Genomic DNA, 20,860 nt, shown 5'->3' with positions numbered 1-20,860 from the left:
AGGAACAATGAGCGCTGCCAGCACTTTTGTCTGGGAGAAAGCTGCCCCCCAGTTTTTGCCTTGATGCCAGACAATTTAGTTCCTCCCCATCTGTCCCTGGATCCTTTCAAGCTGCTGCCCCAGCACTGGAGCGAGTCTAAGTAAGTCCATGTGTCGACCCTTTAAGAGGAACTGCCTGGGACTCCAGCAGCCTCCAGTGTCATTCAGCCACAATCACTGCTGGTTTTTATAGCCTGAAGTTACAGGGACTTCTCTTTCCAGCACTGGAACCCTGGGCTGAGGGGTTTGGTGTGAGGCTGGAATCCCTTGCTCCTCACAGGATGCCTCCTCAGCCATGATATCCCTCCCAATTCAAAACACACCACATGTGGGTGTAGACCAATTCGTTCCATACCTCTGACACTCCTACCAGTCTTAATGTGCTTTCTTCTTTGATTTTATAGTTGTAGGACTTCCATTCGGCTAGATTTCAGGCTGTTCTGAATGATGGTTGTTCTGTATTTTAGTTGTAATTTTGATGTGGTTGTGAGAGGCAGGGAAAACTACATTTATCTATGTCACCATCTTGTTTTCTTCTTTCATAACTACCAATTTGTACTTCTTAATCCCTTCATCTTTTTCACTCAGTTCCCCAACCCATCTTCCCTCTGGCAACCATCACTCTGATCTCTGTATCTATGAGTTTTTTTTTGTTTGTTTATTTATATTGTTCTTTCCATTCCACATGTAAGTGAAATCGTACGGTATTTGACTTTATCTGAGTTTTTCACTTAGCATAATACCCACTAGGTTTTCTTTGTTTTATTTTGTTTTTGTTTTTATCAAGGAGGAGCACTTTTCAAAATATATAATTGTCTGGCCATTATGCTGTACACCTGAAACAAATACAAAATAATATTGAATGTAAACTCTAATTGAAAAATAAAATTAGGAAAAAATATTTGGTGTCAGTTTTCCTTCCACTGACCTAAACTATAAAGCATTTTCAATGAGTTAAAATTAAGGAGGACTACACCTACTAGAAAAAAAAGAGAAGAAAGTTCTATTAGCCTGAGGTTTCAGAATCCCAGCAGTGTGTTGGTCAGAGCTAGGCTGGGGCTGGGAACGGAGTGTGAGAGTGTGCAGGTGGCATCCCTGAGGACTCAGAGGTTCAGTGGACTGAGTGTTTCAGCAGCAGAACTCACTGAACTGTCTTGCTAGTCTCTACACTGCTTGACAGGGCGTAACTCAAAGAGAAAAGCTCATATTTGTCCCATTCTTCTGGAGCTCTGTGATAGCATTTAATAGCACCCCCTGGGATGTCTTCCTCACACATGACTATGATATTTCTTCAAGCAATTGCTAAGAGATACAGGGTCTCATTGTTCTGTAACTCTCATACCCAGTTCATCTAGGTGTTCAATGGGTCCATAAATCTCCCGCTGGGAGTCATTCCCTCCCATGTCTTTAGCTGATAACGCAAGTGCATTTCAGCACTGTGTTCATCTTCATCTGTTTGCAGAGACATGCGTTTGAACATTCCTGTCTTCCACATGTTTCTGTAAATCTTTTTGTGAATACGAAGGTCCTACAAAGGTGTCCTGTATATATCCATCCTGGAAATGGCACATGAGAGAGGGGCACATGCTGTGAGGGCCTGAGGACGAGACTTCTCCAGGGATAGATGGGTCCACTTGTTTGTAAGCCTGAGCAGCACAGATTCGCAGGAGGTGTATCCTGCATGGGGGGCAATGATGACTCTAGCAAGTCTCTGTGTAGACTGTGCCTGTGAGAGACAACCTTCAGCTGTGCGTTCAGCTGCGGTTCTGAGGCTGTGCCAGTTCCTGGCCTGACTGGCTCCCAGCAAACCACTCGGTGCACCTCTTGGTGCCTGTGTCCCTGCGCTGCGGGAGGATGAATGAGGAGGAGGTGGGAGTGGCGGGAGAAGGTCCACTAGGGGAGGAAACACGGCTGGGCCCAGCCCCAGAGGAGGCACAGCAGGGATCAGATCAGCCCAGCCCAGGAGGGAAATGAGGGGCAGTGGTGGCTGAAGCAATAATCACCACAAACTCCAGAAACCTTCAGAAAATGGGGCCCATGGAGACTTCACAGAAACCCAGAAAGCTCTGGCTCCACCCCCGAAGTCACTGCTCCTCTGCAGGGTCTGGTTCTGACTGGCTGGCCCCACGGTCTCCTAACCCCGCCCCCAGTTGGGCTCCCAGAGCCACCGCTGGTAACCCCACCTGAGTAACTCTAAGCCCGTCCCTCCCCCTACTCCTTCAGGGACTCCCCGTACCCACCCCCAACTCATAGCAGCTTGCATCACCTTTTTTTTTTTTTCAATGACAAAATTAGTATTTTAATTAATTTCAGAAAAAGATGTCACATGAATGTGGAGATTTGTACAAGAAACCAAGTTGGAATCTGGATTTGTGTATAATTCAAAATGCCTGTTTATTCATTAAGTCACTGTTATCTGCAATTATGAAGGAATATTAATATTGTTTTCCTCATTAATAATTGGTTCTTCTGAATTAAAATAAATGTTCTGGTTTGCTTACTACAATGATTTTTATATTAAATTCATTATTTCTTTTTAAAATTTTAAATCATTTTTCATTATGTCAACTTGTAGTTGACATAATACTATATTACTTTGTGTAACTTAGTTTGTCTTCTACTGCTAGCATTACGGTGACCTGTGGTCCCTGAAACACTCAGGGGTGCACATACACACCTGGCCGCCAGGCCAAGCCACCACTGTGTGATGCCCTTGGCCTGCTGAGTCCATGCCTGAGCCCGCAGCGCACAGACTGCTATCTGGGTATCTCCTATGCTCATGCACGTCCCATAGTCCCATAATATTTCAATGCAAAGCTAAAGTTCAAAGATAAAAACGGATGTACAAACGCATAATTTGCATATCCATGAAGATGGCCCCCCACCTGTCCCACGGGCTTCCTTCTGCAGCTCTAGGGGAAAGGCCTGATGGCATACCCGCTGGGCTGCACATGTATAAAGAAGTGGGGCAACGTGTTCTCCTCCCAGAACCACTCAGGACTCGGTCTGGGGGGCTGAGGACCAGGCAGCAGCCTCCCTCCTCACTGCCCCACAGCGTACAGCAGCACCTGATTCTTGGCTCCAGCTCTGCTGTGTATTGAGTTCAGGGGTTTCATGCTGATCAAGGGAAAACATATGACCAAAGCTGGCAGCAACACACAACAGGCTTTATTTGGGGAGCACTTTGACAGATTAGCATGCAGGGGAGCTCACCCCAGCATGCGGCCTTCCAGAGACAACAGGATGGCGCCCCATCTAGAAAGTGAAAAGGGCAGGTGGCTCCAGGGGGAGGAGAGACTCAGCCAGGGACCTGTGGTGTGTAGTGATTTTGCTGAGCACCACGGTGAGGGGCTCTGGGTCAGAGAACCCGGAGGGCTGCAGTGAGTTGTTGGTTCATACCCCGGGTCCATGTGATCTGTGGCCAGAAGACGGCACTACAGGTCCCACACTACCCAAACACTTGAAATGGCTAAAATGAGTTCACTTCAACTATAATTTAATCAATAGCATGGGTAAGAACTGGAATTGGGTCAAGTAGTTTTTGAACAAACGGTCCAGCCTGCTGTGCTGTAAAAAACACAGGGCCAATAATATGGGGCATCTTTGGTTCATTGATATAAAACCCTGCTCGCATATATTTGTTGCCAGTGGAAGTGGGGTCCTTGTGGTGTCATGAGAAAAGCATTTTTTGGGACACACATGGGGGGATGAGGTCTGATGGTAAGGTTTATTTGGGTGGAAATAGCAGGCTGCCCCCAGGTTCCCAAAGTCTCATCTCTGTCTGTCCCGCCATGAAAAAAAGTCCAGCTTTGTCTTCATCAGGCCCAGTACAAAGACCAGTGTCCAAAAGTTCTGTGCCATGCCAAACCTTAGTCCACGCCTGTCCCCATCTGGCTAGCTTAGTCTGTGTTCCCAGCTGCACTCTGGCTGGTGCGATGCCCAAGCCCACATGGTCTGCCACAGGCCCCAGGTGGCTGCGAGGCCCTCATGGTTGCTATGGAGAGAGAACACGTGAATGAATGGGGTAAGCACATGTTACACACACACACACACACACACACACACACACACACACACACACACACACAGTTTTGTTAAGCTTGGGTTATATTATCTCAGGCTTGGGAAGGACCTGGTACCCTTTCAAACTAATCACTTCCCAATCTTTCACGAGCTTCTGATGGTTCCTCCTCCTATCTAATCCATTTCCTAAGACTTCCCAGGTTTTGTGGCCCTTACCCAATTCGATCCTTTCCCCAGGCTAGACTCCACTTCCTATGGTCACCACCTGAGTTCCTCCTATGCATGCCTCACAGTGAAAGCTCCTCCCCCAGGTGCCATCTTGGCTCCTACTGCACATGTGCCCAGCAGAGGAGCCTCCCCTTATTGTTTGTCCCTTCCCCCCATAGTCTGGGCAAACGGACCTGGGAAATAGAAAAGTGGTCCTTCCTTCCTAAAGTGGGGGGCTGAGGAATGTTGATCCCCTTGGTGGGCAAATGCTGTGATCCCCGAGAGGGTATGTGAAGCTGTAGCTTCTTAATGCAGCAGGCTCGATGTCCCATTCAGCTCCACAACCCATTGGGCTCAACAATGTCCAATTCCCTTTGCTCCCTTCCTTTATTAATATTTAGCTACCTATGCTAACATATTCTCATATAGTTTATCTTTCTCCACAGAACAGCCAACAATCTGTGTCTTTGTCACTTGTTTAGACTTCCTTAGAGCAATCCAGGCCACCAGCCTAATATTTGGAAAAGAAATGCAGGCAAGGGCCTGAGTCAGGAAAGGATTCTAAAACCTGACTAACCTCCTGCTCATTTTTTTTTCCAACCAAAGCCTCTCTGAGGTCCCTTGGGAAAAACAAGCACTCATGGACACCCCCACTCCTTTTACACACACACACATTCAGGGTTGGATCTTTTGCCTTGAGCCCTTCTCATGATCAGGTGACCATACCAGTGGTCAACAGTCTGCGTGACTCTCAGACTATCTCAGAATCTAGAACATTCCAAACCAACTGTCATATGACAGCTCTGCCAAGAATCAGCAGTTATTTCAACTGGCCAGCCCTGGAAGAGCAGTTAATGCAACAAGCTGGGAAGCAGCCAGCTGGGCAGGAGCTTTGCTGGGTTAATGTGTTAAGTCTATAGGCCCTGACATGTGGCTGACTGTGGACTTCAGCTAATGTCTGTGCAACCTTGACTGAGACCTGACCAGCCTGGCAGTGGGTGCACTCATACTTGACTTCTAAATGAATGTCAATCTGTGCTTGTATCAATACTGATGGACTAAGTAGAATGACCTTCCACATGTAAATGAAAAGAGTATGGCTTTGCCTCTTCACAGCTTTCTCTTACACACATGGCATTAAGTAGCTACAATTATTTCAATCAACTGAGAGATGTAATTTCCACAGTACCTCCATTTGAGTAATTTTTAGGGTACACACTGTATTTGGCAGGATGTAGTTTTTTCAAAACCACTGCCAGTATATTCTGGCTGCTCTTGGAAAACACCATTGGTCCTACCTGGAATCCTGTTACCCAGCAGGACGGATTTCATCATCACTAACGCTCTCCAAAATCTCCGTAAAAAGAGATATCAAGAAGGAAGTTATGGCCGGTTTGGTTTGGTTGATTGGAGAGTTGTCCATACACCAAAAGGTGGTGGGTTCAATCCCCAATCAGGGCATGTATGGGGGCAACTGATTGATGTTTCTCTCTTCCCTGAGCATGTGCCTGTGAAGTACACTGGGCTGCCAATTATAAAATACTAAATCCAAGCAGAGAAATTGACCTTGAGAAAAAGAACTTATCATCTCATTTACAATGGATGCTCTCACTTCAAGATGATTTCTTCTATTAGCTATCAACTGGTAAAGACCCACAGTAAATACCAAGCCAGCACATGATGTTGCTTTGTATATTGTATATCATGTATACCATACCTTGTCAGATTATCATGTCTGAATTGAAAAGTTTTTTAAAAAGAAAGAAATATATATCATAAATAAAGGGAACATTAAGCAGAAGATGTTTAGACTTCAGAAGGTCCCTTTAACAGGTTCTCAGATGGAGTTAGGGCAGTGGTCGGCAAACTGCGGCTCGCGAGCCACATGCGGCTCTTTGGCCCCTTGAGTGTGGCTCTTCCACAAAATACCATGTGCGGGCATGCACGTACAGTGTGATTGAAACTTCGTGGCCCATGCGCAGAAGTTGGTTTTCGGCTCTCAAAAGAAATTTCAATCGTTGTACTGTTGATATTTGGCTCTGTTGAGTAATGAGTTTGCCGACCACTGAGTTAGGGGAACACAGAACAATCTTCAGCACCTTCGTGGTTGCTGATCAGGAATGATTCAGGGAGCTTTGATAGGTGAGGACAACAGGCTAGAGGGTATGGTGGTGGTTAGTTCACAAGTATGGCCTGAACCTTGCTAGGCCATCCTACTGGGTAGAAGACAGATGGCAAAGGAGAGAAGCAAAAAAAGAATACAAAGAGTCTTTCAGTGTTCTCTTACATATTGGCTATTGAATAACCTACAATTATTCATCATGAATCAAATTAATATTTGAAATTTCATAGTACCTTCCATCCAAATATAGGTTGGATGCACTGTGTTGAGTGTGAGGGCGTAAGTTTAATCAACTTCCTGCTGTTGTATTCTGACTGCTCCTGGGAAGCCTCCCAAATGGTCCTACCCAGAATGTTGATATCCAGATCTTATCAGTCTCTCCAAGCTCTACTCTTTGCAAACACAGACCTCAGGAAGAAAGTTATGAGGGAGAAGGGCTCACCCCTTTATCCAGAGACCAGTGAGGCTGTGCTGCCTGACACCAGGCCACCCTGCTCTTTCGTCTGCATTCACAGCACAGCAAACTTTTTTTTTCTGCCAGTGAGTGATTCCAGAATTTATATCAACATTTCTGATGCTTGAGGCCTCTACATTTATATTTTAAAAAAGCACTGAGGATCAAGTCAAGCTATGCAATTTCACACACAGGTCTGTTTTAACTCTTGGTAAATTAAAAAAAGCACAGATCTAAAACAGGTTTGGAATCAAAGGTCAAAGACCCAAAAGCAAGTAGAGATGAGCCTGTTGAAAGGCAGGGGCTTTCTCTGTAGCATGTACCTATCAAGTTCATTGGCAAGCCAATTACAAAATACTTAATCCAAGGTGGGAAACTGTGAGGGAAAGTCTCCACCATCCAGTTTATAATGGAAGCTGTCATTTCAAAATGTTCTTTTCTATCATATATTCAACGAGGAAAAGACACAGAGTCAACATTAACCTAAAACATAGTTGGGTTGTGGTTCACTCCTCCCCTCTCCTTCCTGCCCTCCCCAGCCCTGCTTCCGTCTGTGTGTGTGTGTGTGAGGCAACCAGTCTGATGTGTCTCTCTCACATCCATGTTTCTCTCTCTCCCTCCCCGTCCTTTTTCTCCCTTGCACTCTCTCTGAAAAGCAATGGAAAATATATTCTCAGGTGAGGATTAACAAAAAAAAAAAAGAAAGAAACAGAAAGAAAGCATTAAAGCAACATTTCTATATAACATCAATAAAGGGGTGCTTACTTGAACACAAATGTTTTTACTTTAGAAGTTGCATTTAACAGGGTCTCAAAGCTAGAGGGACACAAAATAACCATCACTACCTTGGTGATTGCTAATGATGAAATACTCAAGGAGCTCTTCTTGGTTTGGACAAGGGGCTAGAGGGTATGAAAATGGTTAACGAATATGGACTGAGCTTCTGGGCCATCCTTTTGGTTGGAAGACAGATGACAAAAGGGGGAAAAGGAAAGAAAATAGAGTCCTTGTATAGTTTTCTTACATACGAGGAATTTAAAAACTTAAAATTATTCATTGTGTAAAAATTAATTTTCACACTATCTTCAATTTTTATTGATTTCCGAGAGGAAAGGAGAGAGAGAGAGAGATAGAAACATCAATGATGAGAGAGAATCATTGATAGGCTGCCTCCTTCAAGACCCTCACTGGGGATCGAGCCCAAAACCCAAGCATGTGACTTAACTGGGAATTGAACCATGACCTTCTGGTTCATAGGTTGATGCTCAATCACTGAGCCACAGCAGCTACACTACCTTCAATTTAAACATGGGTTTGGTGCACTGTGTTGCTTGGCAGGACAAAACTTTTTAAACACACTGCTGGTAATTCTGACTGCTCAGAGGAACCCTACCCCATTGGTTTTACCTGGAGTGTTGGTACCCAGAAGAACAGATTTCATCATCACTAACACTCTTCAAAATCTACTCTGTAGAAACAGATATATCACAACTAAAGTTACTAGTGAGAGGGGCTCACTCCTGCCTCTGGACACCAGTGAGACTGTGCAGTTGACACCAGAAGATTTTTTTTCTTTCCTCTAGAGTCTCTTCCTTAGAGACTCACTCACCACAGACCTACATGTGGGACCATTGTCTCTAACCACATCTACATGCACATTTTTGGAACCCAGAATTAGGATGGCTATATAGATAAAAGTCAACTTTTTTTTCAGACAGCAAATGATTCAAGTATACATATCAATAGTCCTAATGCTTGAGGAATCGGCAATTTATATACAATACTATGAGGGTTAGATCAAGTTGTGCAATTTTACATGGGTCTTTTCTTATACTCTTACTGAGTTAAAAACACACATGCACAACAGATACAGAACAGTGGTTGAGTGAGTGGTCAAAGATCCTAAAAGAAAGTGTAGTGGACACCTGTAAAATTGAAGGAGCATTTCATGGAGCATGTACCTTTCAAGTACTGTGAATTACAAATTCTCAATTGAGGGAAATTGGTCTTGAGAAAAAGACCACTTTCAGGTTATAATAGATCCTACCTAGAATCCTGTTACCAGCAAGACAGATTTCATCATAACCAACACTCTCCAAAATAGATTCTGTCAAACCATAGGCATAGGAAGAGAGTTGTCAGAAAGAGGGGCTAATCCCTTCCTCTGGACACCAGACAACGATCATTTCAAAAAGTTGTCTTCTATCAGGGTATCAACTGGTAAAAGACCCACAGTCTACACTGATCCACCACATTAAGGGCCCTTTGTATGTCATGTGTACTGTACATTGTCAGATTCTCACATCTGAATTTGATTTAAGAAGAAAGCAACATCCTAATATATAAAAAGCCAGGGGCCACCACTACTGAAACAACTGGATGGACGACCAAACACCAGGCTGCGTGGGGCGACAAGGCCAGCAGGGGAGATAGTGAGGAACCACCAAAAGACTGAACAGTAGGCTGCATGAGGTGACCAGGCCAGCAGGGGGGTTAGTGAAGAACGATCAAATGACTGAACAGCAGGCTGTGTGGGGCGATCAGACTGGCAGGGGGAGTAGTTGGGGGCGACCAGGCCAGTGGGGGGGGGAGCAGTTGAGGGCAACCAGGCCAGCAGGGGGTCAGTAAGGGGCGACCAGGCCAGCAGGGGGGTTAGGGGTGACCAGGCCAGCGGGGGAGCAGTTAGGGGCAACCAGGCCAGCAGAGGGGGGCAGTTGGGGAGCAACCAGGCCAGCAGGGGGTCAGTAAGGGGCGACCAGGCCAGCGGGGGGGAGGGGGTTAGGGGCAACCAGGCTGGCGGGGGGGGGCAGTTAGGGGTGATCAGGTCGGCAGGGGAGCAGTTAGGAGCCAGTGGTCCCGGATTGTGAGAGGGATGTCCGACTGCTGGTTTAGGTGGGATCGGGCCTAAACTGGCAGTCAGACATCCCCTGAGAGGTCCCGGATTGGAGAGGGTGCAGGCTGGGCTGAGGGGACCCCCTCCCAGTGCACGAATTTTGTACACTGGGCCTCTAGTTTCTTTATAAGATAAAGGGGCCTTAAAATAGCAGATGTTTAGATTTCAGAAGGTGCCTACAGGTTCTCAGATGGAGCTAGGGGAACACAGAACAACTGTCAGTACCTTCGTGGTTGCTGATCATGAATTACTCAGGGAGCTTTGATAGGTGTGAACAAGGCACTGGGGTGTGGGGGTGGTTAGTGAATGAATATATTATAATATTATTCTGTTGACCATTCACTCAATCCCTTTTTATATATTAGGATGTGAGCCTCTGCTGGGCCATTCTTCTGAGTGGAAGATAGACGACAAAGGAGAGGAGCAGGAAGGAAATGATACAAAAGGATCTTTGTACAGTTTTCTCTTACTTGTGGGAAATTGAAAATACAACAGTTATTTCACCATGAATCAAAATAAAATTTGAATTTGTACAGTACTTTCAATCCAAATAGGTAGCGTTTACTCTGTTGCTTGGCAGAGCATACATTTTTCAAACTCATTGATGGTATACTCTGACTGGTCCTGGGAAATCTCCCCCATTGGTCCTACCTGGAATCCTGTGATCAGCAGGACAGATTTCATGACCAACACTCTCCAAAATATATTCTGTCAAACCATTGGCATAGGAAGAAAGTTATTAGGAAGAGGTGCTAACTCCTTCCTACAGACACCAGTGAGGCCATGTTGGCTGACACCAGATCACCTGCTCTTAACTCTGGATTCCTAGCACTTCCCTGGAGACGTGCTGGCCACAGTACTACTTATGACCATGTTTTCTCTCACCACACTCTCATGCCCATTTCAGTACCCAGAATTAGGTGGCTATATAGATGAAACACAACTGAGGTGTTGTTTTAATTCATCCAGTGAGTGATTCCAGATTATAGACAAGTATCCCTGATGCTTGACTGCATGTGCAATTGCAGGAAAGAAAACACTAGAAGGGTCAAATCAAGCTGCACAGGCACATATTTGAACATGCTCGAGCACCTGCACATGCACACGTGTGTGTGCACGGGAACAGAGGCTCACTAAGGGGAAGGACTGGAACACTGGACACAACCGTTTAGGGTGTGCCTCCTGAGGAGAAGGACTGTTGTTTATTCTTTTTTATTAAATGAACAAGCTTTTAATACAGCTCAGGTATGTAAAATACTGCACACTGTAAAAGGTCTAGAAAACTAGAGCTTCAAGTCTTGTTTTTAAAAAGCCATTAAGCTTAAGTGGAAAACCAAGAATGGAGTACAGAACTGTAACGAGGGCCATTGTGGTTCCACAGTGTCTACATCCAAAGTCCCTCATTGCAGAGCAGCAACCTACTCAGTGGATATCACACTGATCTGTGCGTGGACACAGGCATGTCCAGCCTAGGGGTGGGGTGGGGAGCTGCGTTGTCACTTGGGAATTCTTGAACTGGAACAGACCTCATTAGACCAAGAACCAACCAGCATGAAGGATTAAATTGGAATGCGCGCGCGCGCGCGCACACGCGCGCGCGCACACACACACACACACACACACACACATATCCCATGTAGGTTGGCTACCCCCAACTTTCAACTTCTGGCTTTTGGTTTTTCCTAGGAGCTGTGATGGGTTCTTGTAAGTTTACTGTTAAACAGTGTCCATGGTAGGGCCTTATTGCTTGGTCTTATGTGGTAACTTCTGTAGCGTTCTGTACTGTGGTCTCTCCTTTCACTGTGTACTGCAGATGAACCATTTAGCTAACTTTTTCACCACCCCTAACTTACCCCTTGTGGAGAGCTCACAGGTCAGTCGCTTGAAATGTTCTGGAAGATCGCATATTTATTTCCATAGCAGATGACCTTGATCCCTTTGTCCAGCATGTTTTCTCAAAGCTTCTTGAACTCATCTACATCTCCTCTCCAAATAAGTATGAAACATTCTAAGAATTATGCTTGGCGGCCTCCAGGAAAGGGCTTGGAAAATGGTGTCATCCACAGTCTGGCCACAATCCAGGGAAAGAAATGACTTGTTTTCATAGAGTTTCTGAGCCTCTCTTGTAACTTCAGTGTTCCTGAGCACATTCCGGTCCCCAGCTGGATGAAGGACAGTGCATTAGGGTTGGTGTAGACCCCATGGATGTGTACCACGCCCAACTTCCGCTTCTGTTGAGCCCACTCTAGAACCTATTGTTCATCAGTAAGGTCAAGGGATTAGGTTGTTTCCCTCGCTATGCTGTGTACAGTGCCAGGAGATTGTCGAAACCTGTAGTCGATTCCAGGGCCCCATTTTCCATCAGGCAGAGAACTGACTGAAATGCCTGTTTTTCAGAGTCTTCCGTCTTTGACTCCAAGTCATCGAATACTTCATATAAACAATACTTGAAATATGTGGATCAAACATTACTAGCACGAGGAGAGAGTTTCTGAATAAGGTCATGGGCAACATGAACAAGATTCTTGTTTTCATGGAGACATTCCTGAAATTTTTTGCTCTCATTATCTTCTAGAAGATCAAAGTCAGTGACAGCATCACGAAGGCCTGAATTAACTGTTAGGGTTTGACCAGTGACTCAGGCTGTGAAATAATTCATAACTGAAAGAAGAGATAGATGTGGGGAGGAAATTTATTTTACTTTCTGAGGGAGGAAAGGGCCAAGTATTGCTCATCAATACAGGACAGGGGAAGAAAGAATGGCTTTCACTTTTAAAGAACAATTGGTTGCTGATGTTAGATGACAAGGAAGGGAGGGTGTGATTGTGTTGAAGTTGAGCAGATATGGGGGTGGGAGGGGTGTGTCTTGAAAAGTTAGTTTGTTTGCTTTTCAGGAGATAGTCTGGCAGATATCCTAAGGAGATGTCTTATCAGTATTTTTCCCAAGCCTGTAAAACAAACTTAGAATAAAAGTTATGAAGCGTTCAAAAGAGGTTTGTTTGAAGGGAAGAGAGAAGGGAACTTTCTACTAACTAGAGTCCTTGATGTGAATTATCCCTGATTGTGAAAACAGCAAGGAGGAGGAAGATGCCAGAATGCAACCTTGGGAGTAGCTTATCTTGTCCCAAAGTTTGAACAGAAGAGCTGTCTGAACCAGAGGAGCCAAAAATCTTGGGGTGTAATTACCAGGTGTTTTTTTCATAAATTATGGAAGGTCACAGCAAAGATAAGAAAAGGCCTTTTTCTTGTCCCTACATTAACCCCTTCCAGGATTTCAGGGCTGGAACCTGAGGTGCAACCAAAGCACTGATGCGTGTTCTGATCACCAACACAACTTCCCACGGCTTCTCACTTTTTAGAAGCAGCGTCCTGGGCTTTTTTCGGGGGTTGGGGGAAGGGGGAGGGCACCATCATAGAAGGATCCAAAAACTCTTGTCTATCTCAGAGGATTGGCTCCTTGTAGAAGCCATCCAGTTTCTGTTGGAAGCATCTGACAAGTCCATTCTGATCTCCTCTGGGTGCTGTGTATTCCTGGTTTTCCACCCATCCCTCTGGTGCAGCGGTCACCAATCTTTCGGACCTCACGGACCACCAGTGGTCCACGGACCACCGGTTGGCGACTGCTGCTCTAGTGGAAGTTCTTTTTTTTCTGTTCATTCTGTGTCAGCTCCAAACAACCCCACAATAACTTTATTTTTTAGAAGTCACTATTTTACTATAATAAATCCTTATTTTCCTTGTGATAATCACCTTTAAAAATTAAAACTGGCCCTGGCTGGTTAGAGAATCAGCCCGCGTATTGGGTTGTGGGTTGGCTCCCTGGCCCGGTCTAGGCAGGTACAGAGGCAACCAATCGATGATGTTTCTCTCTCTCTCTGTGTCTCCCCCCCACCCCCCCCCCCCCCACCTTCTCTTTCACACTCTTTAAAAATCAATGGGGAAAAAAATATCCTCGGGGGAGGATAAAAATTTAGAACTGAGTAATTGCCTTAACTCCATAATGAGTAATAAATGGATAACATTAGCATGATTTTAATGTTTTTAGAATTATAAAAGCAATGCACTTTATAAAAAATTTAACCACCATCTAAAGGAGAATTGATTTGCAAGTGTCGCCTTCAGAGGTGACCATCATGAGAGGTTTGGTGGGCCTCTCTCAGGCTCTCTGCTTCTCATTCTGTCTCTTTCTGTCTCTGTCACATGCATTTACACATTTGCATGTCCGCCTGTTGAAATCACATGTTGTCTAACAGGTGGGCTTCTGGATGCAGACGGTTGGTCCACATGTCTCACCTAAGAGCATCACTGAGGTCTTCATCTGCGGCCCATAGAGACCCCTGCACCTCCTTTAACAGCTGCTGCGCTCCACTCCTCCGTGTGAAGCAGGGCGGGTAAAACCCCGACCTCTCTACATGGACATGAGTGTTTCCCATACCCGGCTATTTCACCAGTGCTCTGATGGGTGGTCTTGAAAATACATCTTTTAAAAATTGTGCAAGTATTTCTGTGGGGTCACCTCCTGGAATGAGCATTGCCAGGAGAAGGTGAGCATCCGTGGGAGTCTGAAGGGTCCTGCACGCTGTTCTTTCAGAGCTGGCCTTTCCCACTTCTCTCTAGGGGCTCTGCTGGGGCTTCTGTTCCCTACCTTTGTCCCAGGGCTGCTTGCCTCCTGAGGAGAAGCCTGCCGGTCTGAGAGTGCCAGTGCCCTCCCCGCAGTGTTTACAGGGTGTGTGCTGCCACTGGGAGGTCAGGTGTCCCGCACATGTACTGGAGTGTGCACTGCCTCTCCCTGGAAATGCATGTGTTTGCTCTCTGTCCATTTCCAACACACTGCCTTTGGAGAGCTTCCTGCATGACAGGGGTGTTAACCCTTTCTCTGGCCTTGGGTTGTAAGGAACGCTTCTCAGTGTATGGTTTTTCTTTCCAGCTTTCTGCATTTTTCTTGCTTTTGTTTTGGGCACAGGAAGAACCAGATATTTCCCGACTGGTTCCTGGCTCCGGGGCCTCTACTCTACCCTGAGATTACGCACATTCTAACTAAAAGGACTTTTTTAAAAAAATTGAATCTTTAATTCATTTGGAATTTCCCTTTCAAATAACAAAAATCCTAGTGCAAATAAAAACAGAAAACAAACTAATCTGTCCCTTCTTGAAATATGTGAGCAGCCACAGAAAGGCAGCTGTGTAGGGTTCCCTTTATAGGAAACCTCCAGAATAGGCAAAGGAACACAGACAGAAAGCGGATCAGAGGTTGCCAGGGGCTGAGAAAGGGAGGGATGGGGAGTGAGTCTTTTGGTAAAGGGTTTCCATTTGGGGAGATAAATATTCTGCAAATAGATGGTGGCAATGTTTGCACAGCCTCGTGAATGTACATAATACTCATGATTTGCACAGTTTAAAACAAAAACATTTTATGACATGTAATTTACAACTTGAAATAAGCTGAAATATACAATAGTTAAAACAAAAATATTAAATAACACCGAAACAAACGCTCCAAAGGGGAGGGTAAAGGGAGTTCTGGGTCGGGGAGCAGTTTAAGAGGCTCCAGAGCTGGCACTGAGGAGCTTCCTGAAACCAGCTCTTTTTCAGGGCTGGTGGGTCATGTGCCAGATCTATTGCAGGCGCTGGCGACGGTTCTACCTGCGGCGGGATGGGTGACTTTCCAGCTCTTGGGCACAGGTGCAGGTGATGACTCCCCCGGGGGGGTGCTGTGGAATGTTGCTCACGTGCCGTCTCCTGCCGCAGGCCTGCTGAGGAAATGGATGCTGGTGCTGGCCGCAGCTCTGGAGAGGCTGCTGGAGTGGATGTTCCTCCAGTTTGGGAGCTGCCTTTACTTCTGCACTGGCTTCTGCACCTGTATCTGGCTCCTGAGGATGTGCAGGCACTGAAGCTGGGCTAATCCTGGAGCTGGAAGAGGAGGAAAGATCACCCATGTGCCTGCCTTTCCATGTACCACTACACCCCCCCAACCCCCCGCACCCCCAGAGACAGAACACAGCCAGAGCCCGCCAGAGAAGCCGCAGCCCAGGACTCACCACAGGACATCTTCCTCCAGATGGGTGATCTGAAGCCAGACCTTGTTCCTGGCCCAATGACAGACTCCGAGTTTCCTTTCTACGTGTCCAGCCCTGCCCCCTGCCTATATGCTCTCATGCACCCCACTGCCTTCTCATGGCTGGCCTTTGCCTCGGGGGCTCCAGGTTCTCAAATCAAACCCAAGGGAGTGGGCACAGTGCTCCAGGTCAGGGCTGCATAGGAAGAAGTGCACATGGGTGGGATCTGGGAAGCGTCCAGGGCAGTCTCTGGGCCAGCCCAGCCCTGTCTGGGCCCTGTTTCTGGAGACCCCTCCGTAGCCAGTCAGCCCAAGCTTTCACTGACCCTTGTTGGTTGCATGGCGCACCTGCATTTCACCAGGGGAGATGGAGTGGTCTGACCACCTCCTGAAAGACCGCCTGAGCGGAGCTCTGTGATGAGAATGGCCATAAGCCCATCTGGAGGCATCAGAACCTGGGGGACATGAGATTCCCCTCTAGGGCTCAAGAGAAACCTCAGGCAGAGGATAGCGCTCTGTACTTCACGTCCACCCAGCCAGCCTTGACCTGTGGTGTGAACGTGACCAGCCCACCTGGCTTCCGACACCTCCTCAACCTACACTCTTTTCAGGGCAGGCCCTCCCTATGTGAAGCCCTCCTGCTTCTCACACACACGGGGAGGAGCCTAGAGATGTCCAGGTGAGAGCACAGTGATGGCCTGGCCTGGACTGGACCACCCCAGGTCTTCCTGTTACCTTGAAGTCCCTCCAGGAAAAAGGACAGACATGCCTGGGGTGAGATCTGACTCAAAGTCTGAAACTTTCCTGAGGCCAAGGCCTTGAGACCTGGGGATGCAACAAGTAAACATGCTGCTCCCTGGAGCATCTCTAGCTAAGTGAGCTGGGCAGGAGCTTATATAGACTGTGGCTGCCTGGTTACCAGGGTTCCGAGTTCCGTTGAGCTCTTTCATGAGGAAGTGAGTTACCTGCCTGGGTGCCCCAGCCTGAGCTTTCTCCTGGGACAAGAGCTCCAAAGGCTCCTCTGGGCTGCTGACTGCTCCTCTGCACCACACACCACACACAGTTACACCATAACTGTCCCTACATAGAGTCTGACCAAGTGAGGGGCTCAGTTTACTTCTTTCACGTCTTTGCTGTCCTTTACCCCCTGACATTCGGGAACCACCGGGGCTCCTCTGTGACACCCTTCTCAGGATGTTGAGTGACACCCCTTGGTCCCGACCCCAGAGTGAGAGGCTCACCATGCAAAAGCCCGAAGTGAGGCTTCGAAGGTGGTTGCAGAACCTGCACTGCCTGTTGGTGACCTGTTGTGCCTGCCCCTCACTGGTGCAGGTGGCTGTCCCCGTAGACCATCTCCTCCTGATATCTGGGTAGAGCTCTGCAGTCACAATGACTGGCAGCCGGACCGGAGGCATCAGAGCCATTTCAGTTCATTATCACTGCTTCTTTTCAATCTTCTGCTCTCAGATCAGGCCTGGACCTGTGTCTGCCCAGACCTCCACCAGGGGGATGAAATTCACCTCCAGGGATCAGGATAAACCTCAGGCAGAGGGATCCGCCCCACACTACAGATCCATTCTGCCAGACTCCACCTGGAACGCAAGCATGACCAGCCCACCAGCTTCGGAACCCTCCTCAGCCTGCTCCTGCTCAGGACAGGCCCTCCCCACGGGAACCTCTTTTCCTCCACACACACATGGGGGTGAGAACATTGAGATGCCCAAGTGGGGTCAGAGTGGTGGCCCAGCCTGAACTGGACCACCCTGGGCCTCCATTTGTTTGTTACCCTGTGGGTATCTCCAGGGAAATAGCCAGAGGCTTTTGGTTTGAGATCTGATCCAAAGTCTGCAGCATCTAAAGAGCCTGTCATTGTGGGCTTTCCTCAGACCACAGCCTCGGGATATGTGGACGCTCTATTGAGCTTCTCCAGCAAAGTGAGCTAAATAAGGGCATCTCTAAAATGTGGCTGCCAGTTACCAGGGTTTAAAGTTCTGTGCCTGGGTTCCCCGACCTGAGCTTCCTCCTGAGGCAAGAGCTCTCCAAGGGCCCCTTTGGGCTGCTGACTTCTCCCCCTGCACCACACACCATACACAGTTTACACCATAACTATTCAGAGTCTGACCAAGTGAAGGGTTCAGTTTACTTCCATTCGCTTTCTTTTAGTCCCCTGCCATTCAGGAACGCATGGAGCTCTTTCTGCGACACCCTTCTCAGGATGGCACTGTTGAGGGATGCCCCTCCGTCCGACCCCAAAGCCATCCTTCAGAGTGAGAAGCTCACCATGCAAAAAACCATAAGTGAATCTTCTAAGGTGGTTGAAAGCCTCATTCTCAGCCATCTCTCTCCTCAGGCCACCGCAAGGTGTCTCAAACCTGTTTGCTAATTACCTGGAGCCTCCAGAAAGTGGGCAGATGCCTGCCTCCTTCAAATGTCCTTGAGACATTTCAGTAATTAGTAATTACCTCTCTTGTTCCTACAACACTGAGACTTTTTCCATTAGGTGTGCTCCCCACTAAGGCTGTGCTAACAGGTGATGAGTCAGCCAGTAGCTGCACAGTCAACAAAGAGGAGAAAGGAGAAAATGAGCAGGCCATGCACACTGGGTAACAGAGAATTAGATAAGTATTCCTAGCTAAAAGCATCTTGAAATTTGCATTCAAAAATGAAGATATTTGGCAAAAAGATTGCTGATGTCAGGTAATGGGTAATTCTATTTCAGAGAAGTAGCTCAGTGGGGAGAACTTGGTCATCCTGATTTGATCCAGCTTCCTTACCTGTCTCCTCCCTTCAATGTTTTCTCCTATAATCTGAGCTCAGCCACATCACCAGAGAGAACATTCTCAACACCATCCCACCTTTTTTTTTAAGGGGTCCAAAATGGCAGCAGATTAAGTGGAAGCTACACTGACCCTCTCCTAGGACCAAACTGGAATTACTACTAAAATATAGAAAATAAATCCTGAATAATCAACTGAAGACTAGCTAGAGAGAGTCCTTATATGCAAGGATGTAAAGTGGAGACTGCATAAAGCCTGGTAGGAAGTATGGAAGCATGAGAGGTCTGGCTGGGCTCCCACAGAAGGCAACTGAAGTTCCAGAGGGATATATCAATTATGGGGGTTCCCACTGACAACTCTAGGGTCTAAACCCCAAGCTGTGCTCCTCAGCCCAGAGCACCAGAAAGGAGAAAGGTGCCCACATAACATCTGGTTGTGAAAAACAGCCGCGTTGCTGTCTGCCAGGGAGAGATGGCTAGAAATATAGGCACCCTCTTAAAAGGGCCAATGCACAAAATTTTGTGTGCAGCCACTCACCTTGGACTCTGGCAGAGGGAGGGCAGAGTGGACTAGAACTGTGTGAGGAGTTGGGGGCCCTGGGGCTAGAATTTAGAAGGCAGCTGCCTGGTTTCCTGTGCTGAGTTATTCTCCCATGCTGCAGAGGACATCTTTCTCCAGCAGGCTTTTAACTTCCAGGCAGCTTTTGCTTGGGGGAAAACAATCACTCCACCCTTCAGACCCTGAGGCTCATTAAGAGACTGAGAATAACAACCAGCCTGCAAGCAGAGGCGGATCTCTGGATGCTTTGAGTCTTTGCCTGATCTGCTTCTGGACCAGGTGCTAGGAAAGCAGACCTTGGTATGCATCTTGGTCCTTTCCAAAGGCACCCAGCCCCAGCAGAGGAAGCCACAAGCTGTGGGTTACTGATAGCTTCAAACATGGTACTCAGGGCTAGTCATAAACAGCATCTGACATTGTCCTGCACCAGAGACCTTACAAAAGGACTGGGAGTCATAGAAGATCTACATAATACATAGAAATAAATCCAAACAAGCAGCCAAAATGGGGAGACAAAAAGTCCAAATTCAAAGAACAAGAGAATTCTCTAGAAGATGAGCTAAGTGAAATAAAGATAAAAATAAATATAAAAAATTTATCAGCTATCGAGTTCAGAATAATGATTACAAAGATGCTCAACAGCATAAGAAAAGATATAGAAACTATGAAAAATGATCAGTCTGAAATAAAGAATGATATAGCACTAATAAAGAACACATTGGATGGAACACGCAGAGGATTATGGGAATCTGAGGATTTGATCAGTGAATTAGAAGACAGTGTAAAAAAATCAATCAGAATCAGAGAGTAAAAAGCAATTAAAAACTAGGAGGACAGCTTAAGAGAGCTGTGGGATCACATGAAACATAACAATATTCCCATCATAGGAGTTCTAGAAGGTGAAGAAAGTGAGCAAGAGATAACTTATTTGAAGAAATAATAGCAAAAATCTTCCCTAAGCTGGTGGAGGAAAAAGTCACACAAGTTCTAGAAGCACAGAGAAGCAAGAAGAAGCCAAAGAGGTCCACACCCAGACAGATCATAATTTAAAAGCCAAAAATTAAAGACAGAGAGAATCTTAAAGGCAGCAAGAGAAAAGGAATTTGTTACCTACAAAGAGCTCCCATAAGGCTGTCAGTTGATTTTCTTCAATAGAAATTCTACAGGCCAGAAGGGAATGGCATGAAGTATTCAAGTTAATGTAAAGCAAGGATCTGAAACCAAGACTACTATATCCAGCAAGGCTATCATTCAAAATAGATGGTGAAATAAAGAGCTTCCTAGACACACAAAAATTAAAAAAAAAAAAATGCTAAAGGAGTTTACCACCACCAGGCCAGTATTGTAAGAAATGTTAAAGGGACTAGCTGAAACCGGTTTGGCTCAGTGGATAGAGCGTCGGCCTGCGGACTGAAAGGTCCCAGGTTCGATTCCGGTCAAGGGCATGTACCTTGGTTGTGGGCACATCACCAGTAGGGGTTGTGCAAGAGGCAGCTGATCGATGTTTCTCTATCATCGATGTTTCTAACTCTCTATCCCTCTCTCTTTCTCTCTGTAAAAAAAAAATCAATAAAATATATTTTAAAAAAAAAGAAATGTTAAAGGGACTGCTGTAATAAGAAGAAATAGTGAGGAAGAGAAATACTAGTATAAGCCTAAAGAATTAAAATGGCAATAAATAAGTACCTAGCAATAATGTTAAATGTAAATGGATTAAATGCTCCAATCAAAA

General features: G+C 46.3%; 2 long non-coding RNA genes and 2 pseudogenes across 2 annotated transcripts; 1 reads left to right on the top strand and 3 right to left on the bottom strand.

Moving 5' to 3' along the window:
* Window positions 1–1,227: 1,227 nt before the first annotated feature.
* LOC114234626 (protein MEMO1-like) lies at window positions 1,228–2,820 on the bottom strand (annotated as a pseudogene).
* A 365-nt stretch (window positions 2,821–3,185) lies between these two features.
* Window positions 3,186–5,025, bottom strand: LOC114234631 (uncharacterized). Its single transcript, XR_003620834.2, has 2 exons — window positions 4,943–5,025; window positions 3,186–4,033 (listed from the first exon to the last, which is right to left on the bottom strand). It is a non-coding gene; the product is annotated as an uncharacterized LOC114234631 (long non-coding RNA).
* Window positions 5,026–5,132: 107 nt separating this feature from the next.
* On the top strand, window positions 5,133–10,276 carry LOC114234630 (uncharacterized). Its single transcript, XR_003620833.2, has 2 exons — window positions 5,133–5,263; window positions 10,104–10,276. It is a non-coding gene; the product is annotated as an uncharacterized LOC114234630 (long non-coding RNA).
* A 1,144-nt stretch (window positions 10,277–11,420) lies between these two features.
* LOC103293842 (protein FAM118B-like) lies at window positions 11,421–17,217 on the bottom strand (annotated as a pseudogene).
* Window positions 17,218–20,860: the final 3,643 nt, after the last annotated feature.

Source organism: Eptesicus fuscus, chromosome 13 (genome assembly GCF_027574615.1).
Source record: "Eptesicus fuscus isolate TK198812 chromosome 13, DD_ASM_mEF_20220401, whole genome shotgun sequence".
NCBI classification, from domain to species: Eukaryota; Metazoa; Chordata; class Mammalia; order Chiroptera; family Vespertilionidae; genus Eptesicus; species Eptesicus fuscus.
This window is presented reverse-complemented; position numbering and strand designations above follow the sequence as displayed.